The following is a 27578-nucleotide window of genomic DNA, read 5'->3' on the forward strand; positions in this document are numbered from 1 at the left end:
TAAAGAATAAGCTTTTAGCTGGTTAAGTCATAAACGTCATGCATGTTGCATACAGCTTACTAAAATTAAAACAGGTAAAAATATTACGTGATATGTTTACTAAATTTCTTATTCCTAACGTGACGAATACACTGGTAAGAGGGGGAAAAAAATCAGAATAGTGAAAGTGAACATAAATAAAACAAGATAAGGCAATCTCAGTCTTATTATAAGAAATCAGCAGGACATTTTTTTATTGTAATGTTACAGTATTTCCAATGCAGGCCAAAAGAGAGGGTATTAATACCAGCAGAGGGTGTGAGTCTTCCCTGCAATACCCTTAAAATTTAATTTAGTAGCTACAGCTCTCAAGAAATAATCCAGGGGAACAAACAGCTATAATATTTAAAATGCAGTAACTTAAAATCCGTGCATCTCCACCTTATGACATGTTAGTTTCTCATCATCAGATATAAGATATGTCATAATTAGTTGTAAAGAGTATTTAGTGTAAGGTGTACCATGTATTAAGGTCCAACAGATTGCAAATTATACCCGTTTAAAAAAATAGACTTGAGTTCAAGATTATGCTGAGTGGCAACCAAACTCACTTGAATTCAGATATGCCTTCCCAAATGGGGTAGGAAGTAACATCTGGTAGGTATATAACATGAGAGTGAACAGTACATGTGAATTTTTCTTTAGTTACTGTGCAAAAGAAGACAGAGTTTATGTGCTAAATGCTGTGGCTGAAGTTTGTAAAAAGTGCTCTAGGAACAGAGTGGGCTGTAACTAAGTTTTCAGCTTATCTGTGTCTGTGCCCTAAGTGGTGGTCAATGATGGTTAAAAAAAATGAGTAGGCAGAAGAGAACGGCAGTCACTCTAGGTTACAAAAACAGCACTTAAAGGCAGGGTATTGCTGAGTGTGATACAGGAAGCGGTGGTCCAATGTGACTAGAGATTAGGCTGAAAACGCAATCGGGACCAAGGACTTTGAATCAAGGTCATGCCAAGGAGCTGGCCTTTATCTAGTGAGCAGTAGAAGGTTTACAGGCAATGGTATGACTAAGTGCATGTTAAAAGACAAAAACAAAAACAGAAGCTGTAGAGTTGTTGATGGCTTAGAGGGGAAAAGTAATTGAAGCAAATTAGTACAGAGAAGAAAACACAGTCAAAATAAGGCAGGGGAAGGAGAGTTGAAGAAAAAGACAACTCTGAAAAACAATGAAGCCTGGTTTAAATATTTAGAAAGCAATTTATATAACATAAATAGTGTTATAAAATAGGGCATTTTTAATAGCACGTTCATTAAATCAAAAAAAGAAGAAAAAAATTATGGTGACTCAAGCCCAGGTTTGTAAAACACTGTAGTAACATGACATACGAATTTTCAAGAAAACTAAGAACTCTTGAGGAGGTATTCAACAAACAGTCAGAATCAGGATTCTGTTGGAGATTTGAATTTTGTGTATTTCAAATAGCAATCTTCATTAAGTATCGGGTAAGGATTTTGCTTAGAAGGCAGTGACACGTACTTTTTCAGAACAGTGTGATGGCATAGCTCCCTTGGCTATAAGAGAGAGAGGCCTGGCTTAAACCATAAGGTCGTCGTTGGAGCTCAGAGTTTCATCAACACTAATGAAAATAAAATTAACTTAGCAAACATTTACTGACTGCCTACTATGTTTAGGACACAGAATTAAAAAATAAAAAGTTCCCAACATTCTATCAGCTTTGTGCTTCTAGTTTATCCCTCATAATGATAAATCCCCAAATTACAGCTCACACCATGACACCACACAATAAAAAGATGATGAGTAAACAGAATATTGAACTGTCAGTGAATTAACAAGAGTCTGAATGAGCAGCCATCTTGGTGTTCCCATGCAGCTGACAGGTACACACAATGCATTCCCAAAACTCTCCGGGGAAGAGCCAGTAAGTACCCTTTTAATTTGAAGAGAGTCATCAAATAGTGTAAGAGACTAACTGTCCTGCTAAGACCTCAGAAAGAATTTAACAGAGTATCAGCCAAGGTAAGAGGGTAGGGAGTAAAAAAGAACAGGAGTCACTAGGGCCAAGTAACTATCTACCAGAAAGCAGACAGAACTTTCAGAAAAGGAGAGCCAGCCTCAGGGATCATCAGGCTGAGGCAAATGGAGCGGAAGGTCAAACAAAGGAGAGCAGAAGAAAAGATTTCGAAGGGAAGACTTCTCACTCCCCCGAAAAAGATATAAACTTTACTTGGTGAAATAATTAAGAAAATGACCAAATCTCCAAACCCTCTGGAGTAAGGAGAATCATCACAGAAGTAGTATTTGGAAGTTCATAAGTCATAAAAAGGGTTAGCACTTAAAAGCCATGGTACTCACAATGTTCACTGCAGCACTATTTACAATAACCAGGACATGGAAGCAACCTAAGTGCCCATCGACAGATGAATGGATAAACAAGATGTGGCACATATATACAATGGAATATTACTCAGCCATAAAGAGAAACGAAACTGAATTATTTGCAGTGAGGTGGATGGGCCTAGAGTCTGTCATACAGAGTGAAGCAAGTCAGAAAGAGAAAAACAAATACTGTATGCTAACACATATATATGGAATCTAAAAAAAAAATGGTTCTCATGAACCTAGGGGCAGGATAGGAATAAAGACATAGACGTAGAGAATGGACTTGAGGACACGGGGAGGGGGAAGGGTAAGCTGGGACGAAGTGAGAGAGTGGCATGGACATATATACACTACCAAATGTAAAACAGATAGCTAGTGGGAAGCAGCCGCATAGCACAGGGAGATCAGCTCAGTGCTTTGTGACCACCTAGAGGGTTGGGACAGGGAGGGTGGGAGCGAGACGCAAGAAGGAGGGGATATGGGGATATACGTATGCATATGTATAGCTGATTCACTTTGTTATACAGCAGAAACTAACGCAACATTGTAAAGCAATTATACTCCAATAAAGATGTTAGAAAAATAAATAAATTAAAAAAAAAAAAAGCCAGGGTACTGACAGGGCATAACAAGGAATGATCTTACTGAGTATCCACAAATAATATGACTTCTCCTTGAGTAAGCATCTCCTTCTTACAGCTGCCAAGCCAACACTGGTAATAGGTTCCAGCACATTCTATGTCTAGACATTAATAGAAGAGTGGGTAACATGATAGACCATGCAGACATTTAAAAAAAAAAAATAGGCAATTTATTAATACTAACCCACAAACACAAAAGCTAGGCTAAAACATTATTGAAATAAAAATACAGAACATTCTGTTGGCAATTAAAGTGAATTCCTGTAAAGCAGCAGTTCTCAAAGTGTGGTCCAGGGACTCCAAGGGTACCCATGATCCATTCAGGAGGAACGTGAGGTCAATACTATTTTCATAACACTAAACTGTTATCTGCTTTCTTGTCTCTTTCTCTCATAAGTGTACAGTGGAGTTGTCTGGGGCTACAGGATGTATGGCACTGTGTTGATGGCTACTGGAGTGCATCCTTGTGTACTTCTGTGTTTTAAAATTTTTCTCAGTTTAAATTTCTAATATGGTAAATATCGGCTGATATGACCCTCATAAACAAAAACTCTGGGGTTCTCAATATTTTAAGAGTATGAAAGGGTCCTGAGACAAGAAGTTTGAGAACTGCTGCTGGTCTGCAAAAGTAAAGAAGTGCTTCTTGAGAAGTACAATCTTGGTTTTGCTCTTCAAATGAAACCTCTACTTCCTAATTCTCAAGAATTTACATTATAACTATGACAGATAAACATTGTTCTCTGTGCAGAAATGCTTCCACAACTCTGGTGGGAAAAGAAACGCATGACCTTTTAAAAAGCCTACAGGGGATATGAAATATCTCCCATCTTTCCATAGTCACTGCTACTCTGAATTTACACGAAGTAACAACTCCACAGATATTTATAAAGAAGCTGCTGTGTGTTGAGAGCTAAGGACAGAAGGATAATTAAGTGATAAACTAGCCTTTTGTGGACCCAATCTTGTCAGGCAAAAATATAATCAGTGACATAATGAGATACTACTATAAGAGAAGGCATGAACAAAGTGGAAAAAAAGCATGGAAGGGCAAATTCTTGGGAAGAAGATGGGGTGAGAAGGCAGGCAACACTCTTTTTAGTGAAGGCACTCCACAGAGGTGGCATGTGAATTGGCTCTAACAAAGGTGAGGCTTTGCCAATTTGAAAAGAAGCGAAAAGCATCCTTTAGGCAGTGGGAGGAGCATCAGTCCCAGCAGGGAAGCACAGCAGGACACAGTATGTTCTAGAAACTTTAGGTAATCCACTTAAAGAACAAAAATTACAAGGAATTAGAATCTTTTATACAATTTGACAAAGTAATTTGATGTCTTTTGAATTTAATGATGAAAGATTTGGATGTATAATTTGTATGTTTGTTTCTTAATTTCCAATCTGCCATAGATAGAAGCTTTTTAAAAACACAATAAAAGTGATTTACTAAAATAATGAAGTGAAAACAACAAAACAAAAACTCGCCCATCACCACAAATATTTCGAGAAGCTTAGCGGACAGGCTGCAAGATGGCAGGAATGAGGAGTCGCAATCGCGGGAGATAAAAGCTTCAAGCTAGAAGCCTGCATAGATTGTACTATCAACAATCTCACTATAAGTAAATGCAAAAAAGAAAATACATAGGGTTTGAAAATTACTAGTAGATCTCCAATCTAGAATGGGGAGATTCTAAATTATCTAAATAAAGTGCATAATAAGCTCTACTGTTAGAATCACACCAATTTCAGATGTGCAAACCACAGGCCACATGGTTGAATGGCAAATGTCCAGAGAATCAAGGAAAATTATCGGGTTCAACATGGTTAATTTAAGTAAAAAAAGACTACGGTCTATATAAGAAGAGAAAGTGAATTGACACTTTAATCAACACATTTTAAAATTATTTTAACTACTTCATTTGAAACCTTTCATGGGAGAGGGAAAAAAACCTTAGTTGACCCAGAGGCTTGGTATAGTGGGAATCTTCCTCCCAAAATAATGTTAGTTATGTCAATTAAGGTATTAAGTAAAAGACTTATGGAAAATCAATTCTTCAAAGACATCAAATTCAGAAAAATGTTAATTATATGAATGTTTCCCATTGTAATGGTAAATTAGGATTGATTAAAGAAGGTCTGTTACTTTTCTATGGTCATTATGCTACTGGGATCGTTGAACTATTTTGATCAAAGGAGTAACACAGCAAATTGGAGTCTGGGGAAGATCTAGCACCTGTGAGACACTGGAGCCAGGACATCAGTACGGAGGCTTAGCAGCATAAGAGCTCCAGATGAGAAAAGAACGCTGAACCAAGATGCTGGTCATGGCAAAGGAAACTAAAGAGTGGGTGGAAGCTATGTCGGAAACTAACGACGCTTCACTTGAGCTGAACATCCAAATTTTCTTGCCCAGGTTGTCCACGAAACCAGGGAAACATCGGCGAGATAGCCAAGTTAGTTTATGGCAATCAACCCCAACCCCAGTGACTCACCCAGATTCTGGACTGATCTTGCTTTCACCAGTACCATGTCCTCACTGAAAACTTTGTATAGAAGTTTAAACACTTTTTTTAAAGTATTATTTCTTAAATTAAAAACCTTACTTTGAGGAGTGTTATATAAAGTTTGGGGAAGACTTTCCATGTTGACAATCAGCCTCACTTCCAACCTGGTAACCCAATCTGTTAGAACTCACCAGCTAACTCACCAGCCCACATTTTCATCTCTTCATATAGATACTATATATGACATAAAAGTTTTAACACTTAAGACATCTGTTGAAACAGTCATCAACAATTTAACTGAACTAGGGAAAAAATGTACAAAAAAGCACTCTTCTCAGTGAGAAATCATGAGCTATAACAAAAAAAACTCCACTTAGTAAGAAAATGAGTATATTCAAGTGTTTTATTAAACTAAACTGATTTATGGTCAATTACCTAATTCTACCCAAGATATTAACTTTTGTATTATCAGTATTTATCAAAATTAGCTAATAAATGTTACACACTGAGATGAACAGAGCACAGAAAGCACATGGAATCCTCTAAAGTACAATAAAGGGTGATTTTATTTTGTGACTTATATGGGATGACTACTTCTTTCAAAAGGGGGAGCTATCAAGTGTGTAAGGGAAATCTTGGTCTAAGATACTAAGAAGCTTTATAAATACTTCATGTTTCATATGGTTTGCAATATTCAATTAATCAAATCCTTTTCCTTTTTTCCTAATTGTCCTCTTTGGCCTCTCATTCAGGACATTACTATACTTAAAAATATAACATGACTGGTTTCAAAGTGGAGCTGTATGACAGACAAACTATAGTAAAACCTTATGAAATATATTAGTCCAGAGTCTTCAACTGTACTCTGTCGTATACTAGCTATACGACAGAGTACAGGACTCTGTATCTGAAGGACAGTATCTCTGTCCAAAAGGACCAGATACTCCTTTTGGAGACTGACAGTCCACTGGCTAATGTAAGTCCTAGTGAACAGATATTATATACTATGATGCAACATCTCCCAAACTTATTTGACCACGGGTTCCTCATTCAAAAGGAAAAACTGTTTAACAAAACACACTTTAGAAAAAACACGCTTAACATATTCACTTTTAAAATCTTGAAAGGTTTAAAAATATATGTAAATGATATAGATAATCACTAATAATTCAACTTTAATTGCTTTCAAAGTTGTTCATTGTGTATTCTAAATAATCCATCTTCTATCTGGAAGAAAGATCTAGATTTGATCATTTTTCAAGGACAATTTGTTGGCTATGTATATTTACCATCTGGCTATCTACAATTTATTTACCAACTGTCAAAAGTGGTTGGTGCTTACCACAAAACAAGGGTGATGAAAATTAAGAACAACAAACAAGATATAATTATATCTTGCTGGTCACAAGAATATGCATAATTATAATTTTCATTTTAACAGAATTAAAAGTTGACAATTGGGGTTCAATATCAACTATGTTTCAACAAATATAAAAGCAGATTTCAGACTATCAGACATTACCACATAATTATACCTGAATGAAAGAACTTTTAGTATTTATAAATAAAAGTTAGGTAGATTTAAAATCTCAATTTAGAGGAAAAAATAATATGTGATTATGTGAAAATGACTAGCAACCAATAATTACTAGTAATTTTATAGCATTTTTATTTAATAAGTATAATGTTTTTAAGATTTCCTTGCTGAAATTACAAGAAAGAATAAGCAGAATAATTAAAATAAAAGAGAAGTAGAATGATTAAAATAAAAACTTCATCACTAGATTTTCTGAACATAATCATAACAGTGAAGGAAAAGGAGTTAGTATTATCACTGTGCCAACCATATTATGCTTACAGGTAGAGGACAAATCTGGTTCAAAGTTGCCATCCCCCTTTTGAAACATCATGGCCCATTAAAACACCATGAATTTAGGATAGTCTATCTGCTATCTCTCTTCCAAACAACTAATTATGAGTGCAATAATCAATCACCGTGCCTTTTCCCAGTTTACTTGTAGTTCTTCTGCCCACGCATAAGCAGCATAAGGTCCAAGAGCTTAAGACATGACAGATTCATTTAGGCTGTAGCTATACTAGAAAACAAGCAAGTTAATCCAAGTAGAATTAGCCACTCACTCATCTCTTTCTGTTGCACTGCCCACCTACTTATGACAATTTAATCAGATTTTTAAATCATTTCTCAGAAATGCTGAATAGTATCATTTGCCTTATAAGAGGTAACCATTTTATATAATTCAAAAAGTAATCACTGACTTATACTATAATAAGCCCACAATAACCAAATATACTTCTATTTTTCCTCCAAACAATAATTAACTTTTTTTATCTGAAATCAGATTGCTATTTTCGGTTTTCTATTAACTATCCATTTTCCCTTGTTTTTGGTAAAAACAAATTAAGCATCATCAACATAAATACTATTCTTTCAAACATCTCAATCCCTCTCTCCAGAAGTAATCTACTCCTGTGAATTCTCAAGAATATTGCTTGTGTTTTTCTTATGGCATTTAACCTCTTTCTACTGTTTGATTTTATTTACCTATCTATATTTATTCTTTCCCTGTAAGTTCCTTAGCTATGAGATTGTATCCTATCCACTTAAAAAAACAAACAAAAAACAGTGCCTAATGAAGTAATTTGCACAGATAAAGCACAAAATACAAATCTGGTGATTATAAGCTAATTGATAACTAAGAAAGGACTGTCTGAAATATATTAAAGTCACGATGATTAAGCCTTAAGAACTCAGGAAAAATATTCTCACCGTCTGTCTCCAAGGATTGAGTCTCTGCTTTCTGAGAAAGGAAACTGAGAAGGCTGTTGAAAAGTAGCTCTGATGCCACTTGGAGTCTTCAGATTCCCCACTCCTCCTTCAATCTAGTGTGTATCTTAAGAAGAGGAAAAAGATAGTTTGGCATCAATTCCAGACCAGATTCTGGAATATCTTTTGTGAAGTTCTGTAAACTTTTCTCAGTATCTTTTCTTGTTCAAGTTCAATACAGAAAGAGTCATTTGACAGAGAAATATGGACTGTTTATGAAATATAAATTGATCACTAAAGGAAAGCAAAAGGTTTTTGGCTTCTAGATAATACATTTACTTGATAAAAGTAGATGCTTCAAGAAAACAAACTGTGAAAAAGGTTTATAGTTGCTAGGATGCACTTATTAACCTTTGTTAATTTCAAATTTCTATCAAACTAATTCAATTAAGTTACATGTAAAAATTCTAAATCCTCCCAAGGATATATTTCCAAAATTTTTTTTAAAAAGGAAGAAAAAAAATAGCTAGTTTCTTTCCTATTAAGCTTTGTCTGTTTCAAAATACTACCTATGTAACCTTCCCAGCACAAAATTTGGTAATAAATATCAAATGTTTTATGTCCATAGAAAGACTTGTACACCAATGTCCAAAGCAGTTTTATTTTTAATAGCCAAAAACTGGAAACAACTCAAATGCCCATCAACAGGTGAATGAATTATGGTATATCCATACAATGGAATATTTACTATTCAGCAACAAAAAAGGATATACTATTGATATAAACAACAACATGGATGAATTTCAAAACAATTATGCTGAGTGCAAGAACCCAGACAAAAAAGAATACATAGTGTGACTCCATTTGCATAAAAATGTAATAAATGCAAATTAATCTACAGGGAGAGTAAACAGATCAGTGGTTGCCTGGGGATAGCAGGGTGGAAAGGTACAAGAAGAAGGGATTACAAAAGAGTATTATCTTAATTGTGGTGCTGATTTCATGGGCGTACACACATGTCAAAAGTTATCAAGCTGTATGCCTTAAATATGTGCAGTTTATTATATGTCAATTATATCTCAATGAAGCGAAAAGAAATCATATTTCTTAAAATGTTGTATACCCCTTGATGTAGCAATTCCAAGTATAGGATTTATCCTAATTGGAAAAAAAAAAAAAAATAGAGGATATGTACAAATATCTAGCTATAAGCATATTATTATGAACTACATAACCATTAAAATGTTATATAAGGTAATTAAGTTTCATGGAATAATATACTATATTATATATTACGTGATAAAAACAGGAAACAACATTATGTTCAGCATAACTGAATTTTTGTTTTAAAATTATACAAAAATAGATATAGTAATTATTTTTGCAGAACTGATTTTTTCTTTTCCGTTTTCCTGATTTATATTTTCTAGTTTCTTTACAATAAATGTGTATTACTTTTGTAATAAAGAAAACAAATTAAAGGATGAAAACAGCAACAGCCTACCACTGTCCACTCCCTAGTATATGTATAAAACAAACACTCCTAGGATGTAGTGCACATTACAGATTTCTGGGTTATCATGTCACCCTCACCAGCGACCTACCAAACAATAGTGAGAAAAGGGCAGGTCTGACAGGATGAAATGGAGTCACAATTAGTAAGCTACATGCTTTACCAGTTACAAAGCACTTTCCTGGACATGACCTCACTGAATCTTCATAACTCAGTGAAACAAGCAGAGAAGGCATTACCCCATTTTATGGAGGAGAAACAAACAGTGTGTAGGACTGATTAAGTGTCATGAGCCAAATTATAGATCCTGGACTCAAACTGAGCCTTGACTATAAATTCTGATAGGAATTCTGAGAGAGTAGGGAAAAATCACTTCCGATAATCTATAACTACAAGGCAGTACTTTACCCGTGAACTTAAAAATAACCATATTTACAATCAATTTAGTATTTCTATTAGAATGTGCCAGGGGCCTTGGAAATGTCCTAAATTCCCAGTCCCCAACCTCAGAAGCTATACCCAAGACAATCCCATCTTGCCCCTTGTCAATGTTATAATTGTTCAATTTTTAGTCACATTTCTTTCCTTCTTGAAAAAAATATGTATTACCTTTTGTTTTCAAGTTGGAAAAGAAAGTAACCATAACTATATTTATGGATGCTGGGAGGAGTAACCCACAAGTTGATGTCAAAAGGTCTAACTTAATTTACTTTAAAATACCACCTTTTGGGGCTTCCCTGGTGGCACAGTGGTTGAGAATCTGCCTGCCAGTGCAGGGGACACGGGTTCGAGCCCTGGTCTGGGAAGATCCCACATGCCGCGGAGCAACTAGGCCCATGAGCCACAACTACTGAGCCTGCGCGTCTGGAGCCTGTGCTCCACAACAAGTGAGGCCGCAATAGTGAGAGGCCCGCGCACCGCGATGAAGAGTGGCCCCCGCTCGCCGCAACTAGAGAAAGCCCTCGCACAGGAACGAAGACCCAACACAGCCAAAAATAAATAAATAAATAAATAAATTTAAAAAAAAAAAAAAAGTTGCAAAATGTAATTAAAAAAAAAAAATACCACCTTTTGGGCCGTTATCTTTTTTGGCACATGAGCAGACAAGAAATAGTCTCTAAACAGGCATATTCACCAAAGAAAACGACCAATTCCTGACAAGAGTAAAAGTAAATATCTTCAGAGGAGCTGGCTGGTATCTGCTGACAAGGCCTTGAAGCATAAGGAACCCTTCCTGCTACCACTCTTACCAGCACTCCCGGGACTGTGAGAAACCTAAACAAAAGGTAATGACCACTCTCATATACTGGGCAGTTACTATTAACAGACACTGCACTAAACCCTTTATATACAACCCTATGAGATGATGATTATAACCCTCATTTTATAGATGAGGAAACTGAGCTTAAGTTACCCCAAATCACAAAACTAGTAAGAACTTAAAGTGGAATTCACACTCTGGTATATTTTACTTGAAAACAAGACAGGGCCTTGGCAGTTCTCTGGAACGTAATTCCTGACTTTTTTCTAGTACTACTCACTTACCATAGTCTCAATTTGGGTAGTGCAAAACACCTGGTAATAGGACATAAAGTTCACGAGTCTACATTTTTCCATGTAGAGAGGGAAAAATATTCAGTGCCCACAGTTTATGTCTGATACTTTGCCACATTCTAGAATTGTTTTAATGGTTGGTCTCTATTAAAGCATTATTATAACCCTTTTGAGCTAAAGATATGACCACAGGAAGGATAAATTAGAAGAATACTTAAATAAAAATTAGCAAAAGATAATATAAAATAAACCACTATCATAGATTATTAGGAAATGGAAAAATTAGCCTTAAATCCAAATCAATGAAATATGCCCGATGTGTTGTAAATCATGTAGGAAGGAAGCATGTCTATGAATAATAAAACATTCTAATAACTTTCTTACAATTATATTGTGGAGTATTATGTAATCATTAAAAGATATGTTTCCAAAGAATATTTCATGACATGATACAATGATCAGAATATGACTGCCAAGAAAGCAAGATACTAAACTATATATTTGATATTAGAACAAATTATAGGGGCAAGGCACTGTGCTAGGTATTGGAATTACAAAGTGAACAGGACAAGTGCAGTCCCTAGTGCTGAACTACTTACTCTTCACTTTATTCTTTGTGTGACTAAGGCCTCCAGGTTTTTTAGATACCAGCTTTTCCTCATCTCCTCACAGGAGCTTTTCCTCACCATTTTATACAAAGTAGCTTCTTCTCTCTCTCTCTCTTATTTTGTTTAAACTCATTATTTTGTTTTCTGTTTCCTTCATTTCTTTTTTGTCTGTGTCTATTGAGATAATCATGCAGTTTTGTCCTACATTCTTTTGATAAGGTATATTACATTAGTTGATTGTTTCAAAGTGAAATAACCTTTCCTTTCTGGTACACATGCCTAAAACTGATAGCATACTTACTGGTGAAAGACTGAATGCTTTCCCCCTCTAACACTAGGGAAAAGGCAAGGATGACCGGCTCTAGCCACTACTATTCAACACTGTACCAGAGATTCTACTCAGTGCAGTCAGGCAAGAAACATAAAGACATACAGATTGGAAAAGAAAAAGATAAAAAACTCTTTATTTGCAGGCAACATGATCCTGTACATAGATTATCCTAAGGAAGCAAACAAAACAAAACAAACAAACACAAAAAGCTATTAAAATTAAGAAAGTTTTGAAAGATTGTAGGATACAAGATCCATGTATAAAAATTAATTGCATTTTTATATACTAGCAACAAACAATCTAAAAATGAAATTTTAAAAATTCCCCTCACTCACAATAGTAGCAAAAAATAAAAGACTTACGAATAAATTTAATTTAAAAATGCAAAAGCCATACACTTAAAATCCAAAACACTGTTAAGAGACATTAAAGGTCTAAATAAACAAAGATCCATTCCAAGTTCATGGATTGGAAGACTCAGTATTGTTAAGATGGCAATTCTCCCCAAACTGATCTATCAAAATCCCATCATGCTGTTTTTTGTAGAAATTGATCCTAAAATATATATGCTCATCTAAAGAACCTAAAATATCCAAACGATATTGAAAAGGCAGATTAAAGTTGAAGGACTTTACCTAATTTCAAAACTTACATAAAGCTCTAATAACCAACACAGTGTGATACTGGCATAGAGATAGACATTTGGATAATGAAACAGAATAGATAGCCCAGAATAAATTCTCACATTCATGGTCATTTGATTTTCAACAAATGTGCTATGGCAATTCAATGGGGAAAAAAGTCTTTTTAATAAATGGCAGGAACAGCTGGATATTCACATGTAAAAATAAACTGATAAATAAGTATAAACATTTATCTCACAACATACAAAAATAGTAACCCAAAATAGATCATAGCTCAAACTGTAAGAACTAAAACTACAAAACTTCTAGAAGAAAGCCTAAGGGAAAAAAAAAAATCTCGTGACCTTAGGTCAGGGAAAGATTTCCTAAATATGACAATAAAAGCTCAATCCATTAAAAAAATGGACTTCATCAAATTCTCCAAAAGACACAATTTAGATAAAAGACAAGCCCCATAATGGGAGAAAATATTTGCAAATATTTTCTATATATATTCTTTATCATGTATACATGATAAAGAAATGGTATCCAGCATATTAAAAGCCTTAGCCCTCAAGAATAAGATGATAAATCAATTTTAAAAAACAGGCTAAAGATTTGAAGACTTCACCAAAGATACATGAATGTTTAGTAAATACACAGAAAGATGCTCATCATCATGACCTATTAGAGAAATGCAAATAAAACTACGAGATTTCATTATACACCCACTAGAATAGATACATATTTTTTTAAAAGACTGAATAATTCAAAGGTTAGGGAGGATAGGGAGAAACTGAAACCTTCACACATTGCTGATGAGACATGAAATAAAATAGCATAGGCTCTTTGGAAAACAGTTTGGCAGCTCCTTAAAAAGTTAAACATAGAGTTACTATATAACCCAGAATTCTTACTCCTAGGTATAAATAGAAGGGAAAACTTATGTCCACACAGAAACCTATATATGCATGCTTACAACAACATTATTCAAAACAGCCAGAAATTAGATGCAACCTATGTGTCTATCAACCAATGAATAACAAAATGTGATAATATTCAATACAATGGAATATTATTCAGCCATAAAAATGAATGAACTACTGATATATGCTACAATATAGATGAATCTTGCAAATTATTATGCTTAGTGAAAGAAGCCAGTCACAAAAAAACATGTATTATATGATTCCATCTATGTGAAATATCCAGAATGGGCAAATTCAGAGACAGGAAGTAGATTAGTAATCACCTAGTGCTGAAGATGGAGGAGGATAGGAGTGACTGCCAATGGGTATGTGGTGCCTTTTAGGTTCATGAAAGTGTTCAAAAATTCAATAGTGGTGTTGGCTGCACACCCGTGTGGCTATAAAGAACACTTTAAATGGGTAAATTTTATGGTATGTAAATTATCTCAATAAAGCTGTAAAAAAACCAAGATGATTAGCTAGTAATTATTAAAACATCAAAAGTAACTTCAGAGTAGAAACCTGGACTTCTAATCTGACTTACTTGCTTTTGAGCATGTCTGACATTTAATCTGAACAGGTTTTAGTATTCAACTAATTGTAACTAAATATAAATCACATAAAAAAATCAACTGTGTTTTTACACACCAGTAACAAACAGAAAATAACATTTAAAAAATATCCAACAAGAAAATGTATCTGAAGAACAGAAGTAACTTGTAAATATTGCAAATTCTATACGGAGAAAATATTGGAAGACATTATTAAATACAACCTAAATAAATGGGATGACATACCATGTTCCTGATAGAAAGACTAATACTATAACATGATAACTCTCCTCAAACTGAACCAATACATTGAATGCAATGCCAATCAAAATCAAAAGGTTTTATAAGATGATTCTAAAATTTACAATGGGACAGCAAAAGCCCATAAGAGACAAGCCATCCAACAAGAAAAAGCATACTGTACAGAATGTGCTCTACCTAGGTGGAGACTTATTTTAAAGCTTTACCCATTAAGTTAGTGTGCTCCTGGAAAAGAGACAAACTGACCACTGGAGAAGAAACAGACCTTCACACATAAGGAAAATGATATTTAATAAAAGTTGCATTGCAGACCACTGAAGTAAGGAGGAATCATTCAATAGTAGTGAAACAACTGGTTATTCATTTGGGGGGAGAAAAAGGAATTGGATCTCTACTATATAATATATAAAAAATAAATTCCAGAGGAATTCAAGTTTTAAGGAGAGAAATCAAGTCTCTAACATTTTTAAAACAAAATATAAGAGATATCTTTATGAACTCAGCGTAGCGAAGGTTTTCTTAGGACATAGAAAGGGTTAACTATAAAGCATATGATTAATAACTTCAACTGCATCATACTTAAAAACTTCCATTCATCAACAAATACAACAAAGAAAAGAGAAAAGATAAACTACAATACCACAAAGCACGTTGCCAAGAAAGATTTTGGTATCCAGAATGTGTGTGTGTGTGTGTGTGTGTGTGTGTGTGTGTGTGTGTGTGTGTGTGTGTGTGTGTGTGGTATAACATTTTAATTAAAAATGCAAAGGGGCATCCATAATAAGGGGAGTCAGAGCCCAAGCAGGATGAGGCAGGTGTCCATGGTGGAGGGAGGGGACAATGTGGAAGGGTGGTTTAGGGTGGGCAGAACCCTGCACGGCAGTGGTCCAACGATGGGTGTCAACGCCTGACCAGGGTGCCCATAAAAAGATGCACGATGCACCATGCTGTGCAATGTAGGAATCCAAGTGGGGTGAGGAGGGCTTCCACATAAGTGGCTTTGAAGCTCAAATAGAACTGTGGGGTGGTGGAGGCTCAACGGAAACGGCAGATCGACCACAGACAGGGAGACTGATCAAATAAGTAAGTAAATTTAGGATAACAATAGGCAAGTTTCCCACTGTTAGAGAGGAGGTACAAAAAAGGGAAAAAATGTGGTTTAACTCTATAATATGGGAATGAAATTGGAGGTAGCAATATGGTCGAGGAATGACATGTCAAAAGGACACAGAAGCCAACTTGAAGGGGATCCCACCGGCTAACTCAGGGTAAGATGAGCAGCAAAATAAGTAGCAATAGTAATGCATTATAGCTCATCGAATAACACACAGAAGCATGTAATCACAGTGATACAAATAAATTAATTAATTAAATGAGAGTCTGACCAGGAAGGGGATATTTACAGTTTCAAAGCACCTTCACACAAAATAATTACTAATTACAGAGGAAAAATGAGTAATTTCACAGTAGAGAAACCTGGCCAACATCCTCTGAATCAAGTAATCCAAGTGAACTTCAACAGTAACAGGTCAAAATGAAACCAGGTGCCACCTTACAAGATGAGAAGAGAAGACACAGTGTAACATCTGTGATATTCCTGCCAAATATTCATAACCTACATCTAATCATAAGGCAACAACAGACAAACCTAAAGGAAGAGACATTCTATGAAATAACTGGCCTACATAGTCTTCAAAAGTGCCAAGGTCTTGAAAGTCAAACAAAGGCTGAAGAATGGTTTCAGATTGAAAAAAAGACTAAAGAGATGTGACAAGTAAAATGCAAGGCGTGATTCTAAATTGGAACCTTTTACTATAAAGGACATTATTGGGACGACTTTTGAAAAGTGAATGAGACCTGAGGATTAGATGATAGTAATGCATCAGCGTTAATTTCCTGATTTTAATGGTTTTTATTGTGGTTTTTAGGAAAATGTTCTTGTTTGTAGCACATATACACTCATTTATTTAGGGGTGATGGAGCATCAAATCAAATCTTCAGGGAAAAAAATGTATCTTTACTGTACTTGCAACTTCTCTGTAAGTGTGTTATTTTAAAATTTAAAATTTTTTTAAAATAACTGCATTTAATGCACGATCTTAAGTACATTAATGGACAAAAGACATGAACAAGCATTTTGTGTAAGAAAAATACCAATGTTGAGTATCACATGAAAAGATGTTCAACTTCATCAGCAATCAGAGAAAAGCAAATTAAGACCATAATAAGATGCTATTTTGCAGCCACTAAATTAGGAGAAGTTAAGAAGCCCGACAATTCTGAGTTTTGGCAATGATTTGGCTCAACAGGAGGTTCTGATACATTGCTAGTGGAAGGTAAATTGGTCCAAAGACTTCAGAAAACAATTTGGCATTATTTCATACAGTTGAAAATTCTCTATGCTTCTACTCTTAGGTATTTATCCTCAAGTCTTGCACATGTACACCAGTACGCATACAAATGATTGCTGATACACACACACAGACACATCTGTATCAATGTATAGATACATCAAAATAGATATATCAAAAATGAATAAAACAAGCAAACAAAAATCCAACAACAATAACCCAGATGTCCACCAACAGGACAGTAAATAAATTCATACAATGGAGTATTACTCAGCAGTGAAATAAATGAACTACAATTACGTTCAACAATATAAATAAATGTCAAAGAAACACAATGAATGAAAAAAAAAGTCTCAGAAGACTACACACAGTATGCTACCAATTTTACAAAACTTAACAAAAAAGTAAAATTAAACAGCATACTATTTAAGAAACCATGTGAGAATAAAAAGAAAGTAAATGATTAAAACAAAATTGAAGAGTAGCTGGGGGTCAGGGAGGGCAGTAAGGGTAAAGGTATAGGCAAGGAGAGGCACATGCTGACAGATGCAACTGTATCAGTAAAGTTCTGATCCCATGCTGGTTGGTGGGTTCTCAGGAGATCACTTTGATACTGTGCTTCATAATTTAAATATATTCCTTGTTTATATCATTCATGTTTACATAATAAAAAAGTAAGCTGCTATAAGAGTTTTACTTTGACAAGAATCTGTTTAGGCAAGCATCTTAATCATTTGCACACATGAACAAATGCTAACTGCTAGGCAATAGATTTTGCAAACTCTCCTTTTTTTAAAAAACAAAAGCAAAGGAGAATATAAAGAAATACACTCCAAAGAACTTGAAAGTAAATTTGTAGATTAAAAACTTATAGCTTGGTCAGTCAAAGAATGAGGCTAATTCATGTCTACCATCAATTTGGTCTCAAATAAAACTAACATAAATGCTTGCTTAATTACTGTAAATTTGCAGAACTCTCTCATGAGAGATGGTCATTTTGCAAAAATTACTTAACATGAGAAATAGGTAAACTGAAGTAATTCAGTACAGTTCATGTTCTGAACAAACAGATTTCCCCTCTAAATATACACATTTTCCCTCACTGGTCATATAGGCCAAAGGTCATATATTCACCATGATTGGCCAAAAGTGTGATGAGAAAAGCCTCATCCATTTTAAAGAGCAATATTTCTTTGCTCAATAAATAATTTCTTGTATTTATTACACAGTACTTTTATCTGACAAAACAATTATAATTCCGTTTTCTCAACAACCTCACATTATGGATAGGGCACATTTTATCAAGCGATGCCGACTACCTCAGGTCCCATAATTTTTTTAAGTTTTTAAATAAATGAGAAATGATAATGTTCTAAATCAAATTTTCTACCTAAATATTTCTTGAGCACTTATTATGTGAAAGGTACTTTACAAGGTGCTTCTCAGCATTTTATGTGATGCACGCAGATTGAAAACCGTAGCTATGTGCGGCATCCTTGTTAAATGTAAATAAGTGCAATAATCTGGTTAAAAGACATCTTGGACTAATCCCTCTTCAAAAGAAAAGCCATTCATACGGATAAACTCGCCTAAGATATATTGTACTGATCTTTCCCCTGACTTGGACCACTACTGAACAATACGCCTGCGCATTAGCTACAGGCTGCACAATACTGAGGAAGTTGGGGTGTGGGAGGATAACTTGGGCAGTTAACAACACACGTCTTTAGAAGGATCACTTATTGCATCACGTTCAGAGTAAACAGACATACACTAAATCTGTACCATCGGTCCTTGTGGTATATTTCTTTTTTTAATGTGTATTTTTTTTTTAATGTGTATTTTTAACATGATTTGGGGCTTCAAAACTGAGGTACTGACTCAAGGAATAAATATATTTAATATGCAATTTTTGAAACTAAAATATAGTAGGCACTAAATAAATGCTCAGTGTATAAATGTTTCTTTGAATACTCTATTTTAAAATTAGTTCCAGTGTTTCCCTGTATTTGTTCAGTGGAACGTAAAATAGTCCTCCTCCTGCATAACACTTTATTTCCCCCTTTTGTACTCTCTCCTTATTGCTGTTGTTTGAATATGTATACATTTTTAAAGCCTTTTCCTGTTATTAATGGCCAAAGTCATCCTTTTAAAAAATATATATTGATCTGTCTTCAAGAAATATTTATATACATAATTGTTTATTGGACATGTCAAATTTAATATATCAATAACTGAGTTCTTGTTCTTCCTAATCTCAGATAATATCAACTCCATTCTTCTAATTGTTCAGGCCTCAAACCCTGGCTGCCATCCTAGAGGCCTCTCCTCTTCCCACAGCTCACATCCAATTCCTCAGCACATTCTGTGGGCTTTCCATTAGAAATATTCAGAATCCAACTACTTCTTACTGCTCCCATCCTAGTCACCATCATTCCTCCTCGATTATTACAAAAGCTTCCTAACTGGTTTCCTTGCTTCTGTTTTTAATGCCCCTTTGGTCCATTTAACACAACGGCCAAAGTGATTATGTAAAAATGTTACACTGGGTCACTCCTCTGCTCAAAACTGTCTAGTGGCTTCCCCCTCTGACCTCACGTCCTGTGATCCTTCCTTATTCACCCCACTCCAGCCACAGGGCGTTTAACTGGAACACTCTTCTCCCCAGAGAGCTGCATCATCAGCTCCCACGCCAATTCAGCCTTTACGCAAGGCATCTTCTGGGTGAGACTTCCCTGGACATAATCTGAAATTGCACGCACACCCCATCCCACACCTCCCATGTTCCCTTCTCTAATTTTAATTTAGCACTTGTTAATAAGAGGTCATGGAATTGAATTGCTTTATATTTTTGTCTATCTCACCAATAAAATGTAAGCTCCAAGGGGCCAGCGGTTTTCCCCCTTCTGTTCACTGCTCTACCCTCAGAGCCTCCCCCTTTCTTACTTGCTGGCAGAACACTCACCCTTTTACCCTTAGAAGGTGGATATTGATTAGGTCAAGCTGCTTAAGGCAAGTAATGTTTACTCTGCCAAAAAGGGGTTTAGGCACAGGCCTATGATACAATTATGGCCAATGAAGTTTACTAGAAAATGTTTCTCCCCACTTTAAAAAAAAAGTAGCATGGAAAAATAGCTATCTTGCAACCATGAAGAGGGACATTGTCAAAACACTCAAGATGGCAGAGAAGAAATATGGAAAATACCTTGTGGGTCCTTGATAACGTTATTATGACAATTAATTAACGACCAGTACTCTAAACTTCCTGTTGGGTGAGACAATATACTCCTTACTGTTTAGGCTATTTTTAGTAAGGTCTTCTATTACTTATATCTTAATCAACACAGAAACATTTTTCAAATATTCAGTTTCCCGAAATGCGTTAAGTTGAGCTAAAGTGAAGATGGATGTCGGATGTTTTCTCCCTTTTCTATGCTGCATGCCTAGAGAACATGTCATATGACAATAAACAAGATCTCTCAATGTGAATCATATTTTCTCATAGGAATGACTGTATAAACAATGCGTTTGTTCTTAACTAAGAACTGAAAATAAACATATAACCAAAGCAAAGGCATTCCGAATACAGAGCTTTAAAATACTTCAAATAATAAAATTATATTCTAAACCACTATATGCCTAGCCAGATTCTGCAAAACTATTAGTGCTCACCCAAAGAAAGGAAGAACGGGAAGGAGAGAGAAAATTAGGTGGTAAGAAGGGAGGTGAGGAGGTCCCAAGGCCAAATAAAATCAGATGATGAATTAAATAAAATAATTATGTTTCCTTTGTGTGTGAACACACACTGGAAGGCAGCCACTTCATTCATTTGAGATGCACCCCTTCATCCCTGATTGGAAAAGAAGGTGGGTTGAGAGTCAGTTACAGTTTGAGTCAAAGGGCTTAAAGTCATCAGGTTTTGCTTTTTAACTCAAAGCCAACCCATTAGTCGTTAACAAAGCCCAAACTACAGCTATTCAAAACTAATAACTCTTCATGTTCTCAGTGTAACAACCTACCAAACCATACTGTCTCCTCATAAAAGTCTTATAAACTGAAAATTCCTATAAGGTAAAATCCCTATACCATTGAATAACTTACTCTAGACATACTGGGCCCAAAATAGAGGATATAAAAAATTAACTTTATATAGAATACACTTAACTCTATCCTAAATATTATACCTATAATAAACGGTAATTATATAATTAGCAATCTTTTATTAGCTGTCATTTTGAAAAATTATTGGATGAATTACAGCTCTAAATAAAATTATTGAAAGCTGTTGAGAAAAGCGGAGATTTCCTTTAAAATCTTCTCACCATATTTTACAACAGTAAACAAAAGCAATACAAATTACTGTGTTGGTGAAACTTCAAAAAGTAGTCATGAATCAACTTAACTGAGGACTTTAATGCAGAAAGTACATCTGATCATCCTAGGGTTGACTATTATTGACCTCTGGTACAATCTTTGCCTCTTCCTGCTCTACCTTGTTTTTTCTTTGGGTCACTCCACATACAGGAAATGAAACAGGAAGGAAAGCAGATGCACGAATAAAGACTGGATTAAAAGTACAAAGCCATGGAGTGACCACAAAAATGGATGCTGTCATAGGCCATTCAGGGTGCTATAATGGAATACCATGGGCTGGTATTCTATTATAAGACAATAGAAATTTATTACAGTTTTGGAGGCTGCGAAGTCCAAGATCAAGCAGAGGGCGAATTGCCTGGGGAGAGCCTGTTTCCTGGTTCACAGACAGCCATCTTCTCACTATACCTCACACGGTAGGAGGGGAAAGGGATTTCTCTTGAGCCTTTTTATAGCATTAATCCCGTTCATGAGGGCTCTTCCTTCATGACCTAATCACCTCCCAAAGGCCCCACCTCCTAAAACCATCACCTTGGGTGAGTGGGTGGGAGCGCTGTTAGTATTCCAACATATAAATTTTGCGGGGGACACACATTCAGACCATAGCAGATGCAGTGTAAACATCTATTTTTACAAAACATAAACTAGGTGCCATTTTTGCTACAAGAGATTCAGAGCATTGTAGTATTTTATTTTAATGTAAGTCAACTAAACGTTATACAAATAAAAAGAAAAAAGCATTTACTCCCAAAATTCCAACATTAACCATTCAATCAAAAAAAATTAGGAACTATATTTCCCACAAGTACTCAAGGCTGTGTCCAAAAGTTATCTATCTGTGGCCTAAAAAGAACAGCTAAAAATGACTACAGACCATGTGCCAGGAACTGCATTGCGCTTTCTATGGTTTAATTCCTTTAATTTTCAAAACAACCCTATAAAATTATCCCCACTTTACAGATGGGAATACTGAGCCTTAGGAGGCAAGATTACTAGCCCAAAGCCAACAGTCACTAAGTAAGTGGCAGAGTTAGGATTCACACTTGTTCAAAACCATCACACACACACCAGTGTCTCAATCCTTGTCAAATTCAATCCACTTACCTGTAAATACTGCTTTGACTTGAATATGGTTTTCTAAAGACTTTTTAAAAGTCACAAATATATTTCTATATTTTAATGACTCTCAACATGGAATGCAAGTTTTTAAAACAACTATTTGGAGGGTTAATTCCCAGCTATTATGATTAACTTTTATTAACTAGATGGCAAATAATACCAGTTATTGACAACAGTGTTAAGTCATGTATTATCTCCTTTAATTGTTACCTGTAAAATAGATATTATGTAACTTTACGGATGAAGAAACTAAGGCTCAGGACAGTGGAGTGGGTTGCCCAAAGTCATACAGCAGGTCAGGAGTACACCATGATTCCGATTCAGGTCAGTGTGCCTCTACAACGCATTCCACAGACCACTGCCCAGTAAAGACTCCACCCTGGCAAACCAGTTGCCTTGGTCAACTTGTCTCCTGATCATTTCATGAAAAACTAATAGTCTATTTTTAGATCACCAGTCAAATTTTCTGCACCTAGAGCTACGCTGAAGACACAAATATATATACTAGTCCTTACGGCCCCCACTAGCCTCTTTAAATAAAAATACATTTCTAGGGTAGACTAGTTTCTGGCAATTTCTACGAACAAATTCACCAAAAACGGTTGACCCTTGTTTGGAACTACATGGGTCCACTTAAATGTGGATTTTTTTCGATAAATATATTGGAAATTTTTTTGAGATTTGTGACAATTTGAAACAGCTTCAGACAAACCACCTAGACTAGAAATATCAAAAAATTAAGAAAAAGGTATGTCATGAATGCATAAAGTGTATGTAGATACTAGTCTATCCTTACATAGGCATAAGGTGAGTGATATTTAACATAAAATTAATAATGTGTTAATTTTGTTTTATAACTTTGCCTTCAAAGAATCACATTACTGTACAGTATGCTCCCCGAACATGAGTGCAATACGGTATGCCATAAAAATTTTATAAGGATTCATTCATTAGTGTATAGGCTGGGCTGCCGTGAAACAACTGTGCTGATTACACTAGGCTACCATAAAGCGATCATACTGTTCTTCTTCGTTATCAACGCATGAATTGTTATATCTGTAAATAAATATGAAATTTTCACGTGATCTTTTCATGTTTGATGTCTAATGTTAATAAAGCATACAACACCTATAGCGTTTTACAACATATAAGACAATATTGATGTAGGTACTAACAGACAATTCATCTTAACAGATGATGTAAACTTAGCATATGGATGAACACAGCACAGTACTATGCATTTTCTCTTCCTTATGATTTTCTTAATAACATTTCCTTTTCCCTAGCTTACTTTATTGTAAGAGTACAGTACATAATGCATTTAACGTACAAAATACGTGTTAATTGACTATTTTATCGGTAAGGCTTATGGTCAACTGTAGGCTATTAGTAGTTAAGTTTTGGGGGAATCAAAAGTAATATGCAAATTCTCAAATGCACAGGGTGGGGGGCTGGTGACACAACTCCTGTCTTGTTCAAGGGTCAACTGTACACTGTTTTTGTTACCACCACAGCGTAAGCATCCTGAATTTTCCTTCCTGGAATAAAGCCTGTTAAACCTTTTTGCAGGAAAATCTGTATGACTTTCTAAGTACCAAAAAGCTGAGGAAATGTTGGTACTTTAAAATAAATCTTGACCCAGTAAGAACTGGCGCTAGGTCTTTTATTTTCTTGCAGTCAGCAAAAGTACAAATCTATAAAAATTCAAATAGTAGTTAAGGGCATGCATTTTGAAGTACTTACATGTGAGGTGAGTCATTTCACAAACTCATACGTACTGAAAAAATGTTTTTAATCTGTATATGTGAGCAGAAATCACTTTTAAAACCTATAAATGCTGTACAATGGAAGAAAAAGCAAGTCCATGTGGGGTTTTACTAATTGTTCTCGGGGCAGGGGGGCGGAAATCATTACTGGCTGTTACGCACCTTGCTTTACAGTTCAGATGCATTCAGAAGCTGCTGTTTCTAACCCTGTATTAATCTAGATCTTTGAAAATCAAATGATGGCCAGCTTAATCACCCAGCAAAAACAAGCAACTGTGTATGTGGAGGGCAAGATTAGAGGAAGTGGAGAGAACTGGGTCAGTAGGTGGCAGATGTTAACTGGTTCAAATTTGAAAGGCGTTCAAAAGTATAGACCAGAGTTTATGAAAACTCTTAAAGTGGAGGAGAAACAAAGAAATAAAAATGCAAAATGTGTGTAAGAAAAGATCCTAATTTAGAAGGGTGTGCTATTGAGTAAACAGTGGTCATACAAAAACTTACTTCTTTTGAAAAATATAGAATTAACAACATTGTCAATAACATGTTATCTTTCTAGAACGTTACATTGGTGACAACGAACTTCATTTCCTCATTTACTTTGTGGACTATTCCTGTGATGTAGGTTGTATCCTCGTTTTACAGATCAGGAAACTGAGGCTCAGGTTAAGCAATTTGCTAGCAGTCCCCATGGAGAGCTATGGCTCAAATATAAATCTTACGATTCTAAGACCAGCATTTTCCTCATCACATATTGAACTGTGGCCATGATGGCGGCAGCTCTTTAAGTGTCTGCGTAAGAGGTAAAAGAGAAATATATCCCTTGGGTTAATTATTTTTTTTAATAAAACAAAGAAAGAAAACAACTACTTCTGCCTTCTCTCAGGAGAAAATGGGAATCCTATCCCTAATAAATGTTTTCTTTTAAAATACAAGCTTTTAAGCTAGTGACTAGTGATCATGTGATAAGCCTATCAGAATAAAAATCTAAATGCTGAAACTTGAATGTTTTAAATAGTTCACATAGATTTATTTCAGACAATTTTGGTGGGAAAAAGAAAGCATGATAATCTTCATTTTACATTAAAGTAACCAAGAGGAAAAGACGTTACATTATTTTGTACAAGACTTAAGCTAAAATAATAGTATTCTGTGGTCACCAGACTAGGTTTAAATTGGATGTGACTTTGTAACAAATACTGTCATGACGTTTTCACCCTTAACAGAAACTCATGGGAGTACTTAAATAAAATGAAAATGTTATCCATTTCTTATTTCTTGAAATTACCGTGAAAATGGCAGCTTAGCATGAACTCAGTATTAATACAAAAACTCCATGCACATATTTTTAATATACTTGTCAGTGTAACTTTAATAATTTTCACTGTCAGGTTATATCTATTTCTGTTAGAATAAACACAGACTTTCTTTCAGAATTTTTGTCTGTAATATAAAGTAAAACCAAGCCTTAAAAAAACAAAAAAGGGGCTTCCCTGGTAGCGCAGTGGTTGAGAATCTGCCTGCCAATGCAGGGGACACGGGTTCGAGCCCTGGTCTGGGAAGATCCCACATGCCGCGGAGCAGCTAAGCCCGTGAGCCACAATTACTGAGCCTGCGCGTCTGGAGCCTGTGCTCTGCAACAAGAGAGGCCGCGATGGTGAGAGGCTCGCGCACCGTGATGAAGAGTGGCCCCCGCTTGCCGCAACTAGAGAAAGCCCTCGCACAGAAACGAAGACCCAACACAGTCATAAATAAATAAATAAATAAATAAAAGAACGTGAATTTCTTAAAAAAAAAAAAAGGCTTAATATTTTCTAAACTTTATACCCTAGGTCATAAAGTAAGGGTTCTTTATACTGACTGCCTAAAAGCATCCAGGCGGCCTATAAGGTTAACTTCCCAAGCCTCTTTAGTGGTCAAAAGAATGTTATCCAAACTGCGCATCATATTTTGTTATGAGTAAGGAAGACTCAGAAACCACAATCATTGCCTCCTCCTTACAAATTCAGTTTCTGTTACCACTTTGTGTCACCAATATCTGAGCATTTAAATACAGAAGACCATAACAGGCCCACATTTTCAGGGCCTATTTTATGTGTGATGACAGCATTCATGGTTTAAGATGCTGGTCTTATGAAACTCATCTCCCCCTGAACCTCAACCTACCTCTTTCTTTAAGCTAATTTACAGCTATCATCCAGGTATGCATGACATTCAGATTTTGTTTTTGAGGGGAAAAAAATCTCTGAAAGACAGAAACTTCTTCTATTCCAAAATACTGTTCTTAGCACCAGAACTTATCCCCAATCAAATAAAAAGCTTTTCGCAAATTCAGTCCTGTTTAAAACCTGCACTAGCCAGGTAAGCTATTTAGTTTTAAATACTCCTAGGAAATAGAACTGACAGGGATGGGGTCACCTTTAAGAAATTTATGGAAATCTGTGAAAAGATGCCCTTCAAAAAATGTATTTAACCCCAATGTAATTCAGTATGAGGAATTAAGGATCAATTCTGGAAAGTTAACAAAACTTTTAAATTCATTCATCTTTGAAACTGTTGCAGTCCAAAAAGTTAACTCATTACTTTCACCAAAGGCATCTGGATTTTTGTTCTTGTTTCAGATGAACAGTAAAGAGATTTATTAGAATACACATTCAGCTAACATTAAATCAATCTTGCCATCATTCAGGTAAGGAACATTAAAACAACATTCTGTATATTTCACATTAAGTTAAGCCAAAGAAATTTATATACACAACAAAATACAGTTTGGGTATTATCACGAACACTTGTATCAAACTCTGGAACCTACAAATTTCCGACATACACGCTATCGTTTCATCTTCACACAAACCCCATGCAGAAACTACTGCACAATAAGTTTAAATAACTTGCATAATATACAATGAATACAGGATGAATTTTTAAATCCTTTGATTGTCTCTAAAGCTCCAGGGTATACCCTGGAGTTGTTTTTTTCATCAACACTTCAATTTATCACCCTGTATCACCCTGTATATGGGAGGCATCAAGCTGTGCTTTGTAAATCACAATTTTATAAAAGATATGGTCCCTTCCCTTCAGAAGTTTACAATCTTGCTGAAAAGACCAATAAAATAATGTCATGTGAATGGTACTCATCAACTACTGAGAAAGTGCAAGAGGGCATGTGTTCCTTTTTTAGGGTGATCATACAAATCACAGGATGGGTAGTGTTCTGGTAAAAGAGAACTAGAGACAGAAGAAGATCACAACACATCTGAG

At 35.4% G+C, this 27578-nt stretch overlaps 1 protein-coding gene across 7 annotated transcripts in view; it reads right to left on the bottom strand.

Moving 5' to 3' along the window:
• The window catches only part of NRIP1 (nuclear receptor interacting protein 1), a 258524-nt gene that overhangs the window by 205352 nt on the left and 25594 nt on the right, over window positions 1-27578 (bottom strand). For all 7 annotated transcript variants that reach the window (XR_005019643.1, XR_005019644.1, XR_005019645.1 and 4 more), the window contains one exon: window positions 8302-8425. The gene's annotated coding sequence lies outside the window, so the exon portion shown is untranslated. The remainder of the gene's footprint in view (window positions 1-8301; window positions 8426-27578) is intronic.

Source organism: Balaenoptera musculus, chromosome 4 (assembly GCF_009873245.2).
Source record: "Balaenoptera musculus isolate JJ_BM4_2016_0621 chromosome 4, mBalMus1.pri.v3, whole genome shotgun sequence".
Taxonomy (NCBI): Eukaryota; Metazoa; Chordata; class Mammalia; order Artiodactyla; family Balaenopteridae; genus Balaenoptera; species Balaenoptera musculus.